The following is a 7,829-nucleotide window of genomic DNA, read 5'->3' as shown; positions in this document are numbered from 1 at the left end:
CAATAATAATTTCTATTAATTCTCTTATTTAGATTTATAAAAGTAAAAACCAATTTCGAATTTTAGAAGTAGTGATGTTGAAGCAATAAGTAACACAGAAAATTAAACAGATTTGAGAATTCAGTTGAGGAAAATAGCACTCGGGTATGTTTCACCTATTTGTCCTATGATTCAATTCTAACAATATTTATATGAACTCAGTAATCCTCTCTTCAGCGATCTAGCCTTTATTCTAGGATGTTGATAACTCACACGCCCTAGACTTTCAATTCAAATACTAAGTCTGTTTTACCAGCACCTAGACCAGAGAATTGAAGATTAAGTCCTAATTAAACTAGCCAACGCAACTAGGTTCTACTCTTGAACCAAGCAGTAGGGAACACCTAATCGAATTGAATCCTTATTTCTCTAATTCCTAATCAACTTCCGTTCTCATAGAAATTAGCAAATTCCTTGCGTGCACTCAAGAATAAACAATATAAATTGATTCAATTACGAAGATTGGAAAAGAAAATTCATATAAATAACGATTCAAATCAAAACATCATTTAAAAAGGATTCACAACCCAAGTACTAAAAGAAGTTTAGCCAAGCATGACCATAATCAAGAATTCAAGAGAAAGAAAAAATAACACCTAAAGTCTCTCTTAACCAAAACCTAATATATATATATATATATAAGAGGCATCGGGTTTTTGACCTACCTCTCTCTCTCTCTTACCTACCTCTCTCTATGTGTGTAAACCCTGCAGTTCTTTGAATAAAAGCTTTTCTGTAAGTACTTTTCCATCATGTTTTTTAGCTTACGGCAAAACTGGTATCAGAGCCTATTCCCGTGAGGGAAGGGTTCTGGAATCAATAGTTAGTTGTTGGATTCAATCTTTTGTTTTTCTGCAACTTTATTTCTTCTTACTGTTTTCATTAATCACCTTGTTATTATCTTCAAGTCCTTAAGACTTAGTGTGAGGTATCCCTGGAGTCTAGTGGTCCCGGCAGTAAAGCCTGAGAGGTTGTGAGACCGTTGGTTTAGCTAGATTGGGAAGAAGCGTTATCCTTCTTAAGTTACTTAAGCTAATAACATGGCTAGATTAATCAAAACCCTAAGTGAAATGAGTTTAGGAAAGAACAAACAGATCATGATTCCATCAACATCTAACTCTGGTTCTAGTAACCAAGATCAAGAACTCTCTAGGGTAGCCCAACAAGAGTTAGAAATAGCTTCAATAGAAAGAGCACTTCAAAATTGGTCAATCCCTATAGTTAAAAAGAAAGAAATATATAAACAACACACTTTATTCAATAGAGCAGATGATTCTATTTTTACAATAGAATGTTGTCAACATAGTTCTGATCACACAAGTACTATAAAATTATTAAATGAAGATGTTCTAGATCAACACATTAAAGATGGTTTTAACTTCATCCATGTAGGTTTAATACAAGTAGCTGCAAAACCTAACTTTCGTTTAGGAATCAATTCTCCTATAATAGTAATGTTAAGAGATATGAGGCTATTAAAGCCACAAGATTCGTTAATTGCAGTCTTAGAATCAAACCTTCATGATGGTCCTGTTTTCTTTAACTGCTATCCAAACTATGCTATGAATCTTCAGAATAGTTGGACCAAAAATGCCATACAATTAGATCTATTAGCAAACAATGATATTTTTGAAGAAGAAAGTGATCCTTTCTCAATAATATATAGAGTATATTATAAAGTTTCAAAAATAAATTATAATTTTAAAGCTTTAAGATCTTCACCCAAACAAGAAACCATTATGCTAGAAGCAAACCTTAAAAGATCTTCAGTACAAGTTCCAAAGAAACTTACTCATGAAGAAGTTATGAGTAAAGTCCCTGAGGAATGGGTATTCAAGAATTCCCTGCCTCAACCAAAAATTCATACTACTCAAGTAAGAGAATTGTTTCAAGAAGGAGCAAATCTCACTTTAAGAATGAATAGATCAAACTCATTTAGTATTAGATCTCCTCAACAGTTATACAGAGTAGATCTCCCAAGATCTTCTGTATCATCAAAACTTAAAGGATTAGATACAACGTCTAGTCCTAGTATAGCAACACCTATATATCAAGATGAAGAATCTAGTAATTACTCTCCAACCCCTTCGCAAATCAACATGCTAAGTAGGGTAAAACCTAGTTTTGAAATAGACAAAGATTTCATTAAAAAAGATTTTATGGCTGAATACAATAAAGATAAAAGATTATGGTACTTCAAGAATTACAGTAAACAAGAAACTGATCGTTGAGACTCATCGAGACCTACCTTGCAAAACCAAACTTTAAACCATTGAGGGAACTTTAAAGAGATTCCCTTTTTGAACCAAATGAACCAGGAGTGTTGATAAGGATAAAGATACAAGGCGTAATACCAGGCATCTGTATAATCAAAGTAGTTATAACTAGGAGGGTCGAACTGCCTAGAAAACTGCTTAAAATAATGAAGAGGAGCATTCCAATATTGACGTTTTGTCCTAAACATCCTGCACAATCACAGAATCCTGAATGAGGTTTGAAGAAAGAAAAGAATTTATTCAAAATACCTTTAGTGGAACTAGCCTTGATGAATGGAATATCGATGGCTTTAGTGAACAAAATAGATATACAATGGTAAAGTCCATGTATGGATAGAATATATCATTCATGATGTTTTGATATTCACTAGGGGCATTTTTCAAACCTTGTGGCATTACATTCCATTCATAATGACCAAAAGGGACAACGAAGGCGGTTTTATAACGATCCTCCTCCTTGACCGAAATTTGATAATATCCTGACTTCATATCAAATTTTGAGAATATTGTTGCTTTATGTAATCTTTTAATGAGATCTGTTTTATTAGGCAATGGATATCTTATCCATTTTAATACTTTGTTTAAGGGTTTGTAATTAATGACTAATCTAGGGGCTCCTCTTTCTAACTCAGAAGCATTCATGACATAAAACCCTGTGCAACTCCAAGGAGATATGGATGATAGTTGATGCCCAAACAGTCATCTTCATTTTCTTGAAGGTAGTTCTGGCTGTTGACTGATGAAGTATCTGAGCCAGACTTCTAGTCTCAATCAAGAAAGTTCATTTCTTCAAGAAAGATCAAGGCTCATAGCCGAATTAGCCGCAGCAAGCTCTCCCCAAGAATTTCAAAAGAAGATAGATATGATGAGTCAGAAGTCTGGCTCAGATACTATATCTTATCCATTTTAATACTTTGTTTAAGGGTTTGTAATTAATGACTAATCTAGGGGCTCCTCTTTCTAACTCAGAAGCATTCATGACATAAAACCCTGTGCAACTCCAAGGAGATTTGGAGTGGCGAATCAGGCCCTTGTTGAGATATTCTCCTATTTCTTCTCTACAATATTTTAAATATTGTTCATTCATTTGAATGGGCCGGGCTTTGGTAGGGATGTCTTTCTCATTAAACCCGTCTATGTATGGTAATGTTATGGTATGTATTTTTCTATGATGAATCCTGCACAATCACAAATTTTTTGATAAAAACTGATTGCAAAGCAGCACCTTCAGTTTTACAAAAGGATGTTCAAAACCTAGTTTCAAAACACATTTTTGCCAGATGGCAATCTTTACTTTCTTGCTTTGATTTTGAAATAACTCATATTAAAGGAGACAGTAACTCCCTTCCAGATTTTCTAACCAGAGAATTTTTACAGGGAAAACATGAGTGATACAAAACCCAATAGTTAGTTGTTGGATTCAATCTTTTATTTTTCTGCAACTTTATTTATATATATATATATATTATCTATTATAATAATAATAAAATCCTTCTCAAATCAAGTTCTGTTTTCCTACTTTTTTTTTCGTTCCAATCACGTGCTGCTACTTTATCAAATAAGACAAAACTTTGTCCTTTACTTCTTCCTCGTGTCAGAAGCTCATTGGCCCATACTTTAAATAGAGTGCAATCCAGTGCTCCTCGAACCACCATATTACAATGAACATCTTCCAGGACAGTACCACAAGGCGGGGGACAAAGCAACAGCCCCTTGATCTCCTGCGGATGCATGGCAGCTCCGTGGACCAGCAGCTCCGGATCAGATCTCTTTTCTGATTTTCTCTTTTCTTTTTATTTCGAAAATCCTAAATAAAATAACAAGATAAATCAAAATTTAAATACTAAAAAGATAATAATCCAAAAATAAACAACTTAAATCCTAACTAAATCTATAATTTAAAAAGTGCTAGTTAATGATAAGATAAAAACTACTAAAATCTACTAAATCATAATAAAAAATCCTAAAATCCTAAAATAATTAAAAATACGAAAATTACTTAAAACTATCATAAAAACTAATTAAAACTCAGAAAATAAATTTAAAATAAAATAAAAGACCCACAAAAATACCCTTATATCCCCGGGTCAACACACCACTATACTAAACGAAAGTTTGTCCTCAAGCGTAAACTCAATTAGTTTGTCCTCAAGCACATAACTAATCACCCCTAACTCAGATGCCAAATTTTCAGTCTAAAAACCTAGGGTTCATTACAGTAGTTCATGCAAGTGTTTAGATAAGAAAGTGAATAAACTTCAGTAAGTGAGAATTACAAGCAGCAGAAAAACAGAGTTAAGAGTCCATACAAATAAGCTCACACATCTCAGCTCATGAACAAACAAGTACAGTGCATCAAACCTGGCTATCTTTCAACTCAAAATCAAATAAGACAGCAAAGCAATTAGGAGAGACCTCATAAGGTTGTAACGTGGCCAAGGGTGCAATGTAGGTACGGAATTGAAAGAATTGACAACTCAAATGGCTACCCAATTTTAGTTAAGTGATCTTTTTTCATGAAGCACACGAGCAATTAATTCAACACATTTAGGCTCTCTCTTAATTCTTTTTTTTCATTTGTAACAAAGCAATGAAGTGATTGAGGAATATAGAAAGTGGGATGACCGCCCCCATAACCTTACTCACTTATTTTATCTTTTTCTTTCCTTTGTTCCAAGGCACATACCTCAAATTTTTCATTTTTTTTTCTTTGTACTTTTTTTTTTAGAAAGAAGAGAAGCCTACAATTTTTAAGTAACTAAGATCACTTAACAACCAAACAAATCACCAAAGCTAGGCACCAAAGAAATAATAATTAAGGCTCAAAGGGACCGATAAGGGAAACATGAAAGCAAAATCTGAAGGCTAACAAAAAAAAATTCCTAAAAGTCTCTCTCTGAATTACAAAACTGCACATATTCAACCAAGATGCAAATCAAGACAGGTTCAAGCAGGTACAAGTATGTCAGAATTATTCACTCAGCACTCAGAAATATAAGGGTAAGTGTACCCATAATCAGAACTCAAAACAGTGTTTTCAAACAACTTAACTCAGGTTCCCAAAGCTTCCCAGCTCTCATTCTCTTAACACAAACACTTCCCCACATGTGAATCACCTCAAACAACATATTTTCAGTAATTTTCACAAACAAAACAAGCATCTAAATTTAGGGTGAAACCGCTTAAGATACGTAAGTAATATGGTGCTCAACACAAGCATATAAGGGTAAACTGACTCCACAAAACACAAACTAACTATCATGTAAAACGTAATGAAATAAGAAATAGAACTAAGAAAACTCTAACTGAACGAAAAATAAAACAGTTAGAATATAAAAGGGAGAGCTCCCTCAATCTGAGCTCTGAGGCTCATCATCATCACTCTCCTCTCCAGCCGCTCTGCTACTGTGAGCTTCAGAATTTTCTGCTCAAGATCACCAAAAGGGTTTGCCATCTACAAAACAAGCATATGAGTTCCAAACAATCATAAAATTTAGATAAAAATAAGCAAAGAAACTCCTTCTCTACTTCACATACGCAAAACCTCAAGTAACCAACCCTCTTCCATGGTGTTCATAACTCAAATTCATTCCAGATCTTTTTCAATAATTAGAGAAAATAGAATTGAAGAGTAAAATCACTCAACATGTTTAAAATCATGCTTAAATTTCGTTGGGGCAACTTATCAAACACCTTGTGAGCATAAAAATCAACCCTTCAATTTCAATATTAAACCACACAAATTCTTCCATAAAACATAAACATACCCACCAAACAACCACTTAGCATGATTTAGATAACAGATTCACACACGCACAAGGGGAATTTACTTTCTATTTCCATTCTATACATGGACAAGTGAGTGGAGGAAAAGAAGAATATATGAGAAAAAGACACATACCTTGAGGGCTAGAGAGAATCGCGTGAGGGGAGAAGAGGAAAACTTCATAATAAGGGCAAGCAGAATACGTGAAAAACAAAGGAAGGAGATAGTTCTTTTTAAATTTCAACGTTGGATCAGATACAAGTATGATAAGATTCTGTTTTTTTTTTTTTCTTTTTAGGAAAACAAACCTCTTATCTTCGTAGTGTTTTGAGATTGATTTTTAAAAATTTGAGATTGATGCTATGGCACCATTTTTCCAAAGAAATTGCACCGTTTTCAAGCCAAAAATTTCAGAAGCGTTGTGCTGCTCGCATGATGGCGCTACCATGCTGCAATTTCCAGTAACCTTGACTGGCAGTTTTCTCATCTATTTTTTTTTTTAATACTAACATGACAAAACAGAAACAAAGGCAGAAAAATCATTAGAACTAAGAAAGCAAAAACAAAAATCAAATTAAAACTAAAGAAATAAAACTAAAACTATCCCTTGGATTGTCTCCCAAGAAGCGCAATTTTATAGTCTTTGCTAGACTCCACTGGACTCAGAATGTCATCCAGGGTTTATCCCATAGTGCATTGCACTTTCGGGATCTTTCACTTGAGTACACACCTTAGTTAGATTTTTGCATGCAACCTCAAGAGCTAAAACACAATCATTAAGTTTAGTGTTAAGAGGGATAGAAGAATTTTCTTCTTTCTTACGCTTTGGCTTCCATTGGAAGCACCCACCTTTTACCTTCTCCTCCTTTCGCTTTGAGTTGATCTCCTCCTTCTGCTTGGAGTCGATCTCCTCCTTCTGCTCAGAGTTGACAACCATGCTGATTGAGTAGACTTGCTTAGTTTGGTCGCTCTGCGCGTCTTCCTTTTTCTTCTTATTTGATGCTCCAGCTTTTTCTTTAAGGAAGAACTGCTTTAGCTTTTCATCACTCCACTCTTCCATCATCTTCACCTAGAATACATCATTCTTCTCTACTGGTTTTGGCTTCAGGTCAAATATGTTGAAAGTGATCTTCTCATCAGCTACCCTTAAAGATATTGTTCCTTTCCCCACATTTATTTTCGCTTGTGAAGTGGCTAGGAACGGTCTTCCCAGAATCAATGGTATTTTAGAGTCCTCATCCATATCAATTATCACGAAGTCGACCGGGAACTCGAACTCTCCTACTCTTACTAGCACATCTTCAACAACTCCCCATGGAGCCACTATGGAGCGATCCGCTAATTGAAGCATCATCATTGTCGGCTTTAGTTCTCCAACATTAAGTCGCTCAAACATTGATAAAGGCATTAAGTTGATGCTTGACCCTAAATCACATAAGGCTCTCACTTGCTTTGAAGCCCCAAAATTAACAGGTAGGGTGAAACTACCTGGATCCTTTCGTTTGGGTGGAAGCTTCCTTTGTAGAATAGCGCGCTACACTCCTCAGTAAGCTCAACAATCTCATTCTCTTCACTCAACCTCCTTTTCTTCGAGAGTATCTCCTTCATGAATTTAGCATATTAAGGCATCTTTTCCAGAACTTCAGAGAATGGGAGCTCTACACGCAACTTTTTGAACATAGATATAAACTTGGAGAATTGCTTCTCCAACCTCCTCTTTGCTATGTTAGTGGGGAAAGGGGGAAAAG

General features: G+C 34.9%; 1 long non-coding RNA gene across 1 annotated transcript; it reads right to left on the bottom strand.

The window, feature by feature from the left end:
* Positions 1-3,637: 3,637 nt before the first annotated feature.
* On the bottom strand, positions 3,638-6,920 carry LOC130743283 (uncharacterized). The gene is made up of 2 exons (XR_009021427.1): positions 6,217-6,920; positions 3,638-5,769 (listed from the first exon to the last, which is right to left on the bottom strand). It is a non-coding gene; the product is annotated as an uncharacterized LOC130743283 (long non-coding RNA).
* Between the last annotated feature and the right edge of the window lie 909 nt (positions 6,921-7,829).

This window comes from Lotus japonicus, chromosome 3 (assembly GCF_012489685.1).
Source record: "Lotus japonicus ecotype B-129 chromosome 3, LjGifu_v1.2".
Lineage (NCBI taxonomy): Eukaryota > Viridiplantae > Streptophyta > Magnoliopsida > Fabales > Fabaceae > Lotus > Lotus japonicus.
Note: the sequence above shows the minus strand (reverse complement) of the source record. Positions and strands in the feature narration are given on the sequence as shown.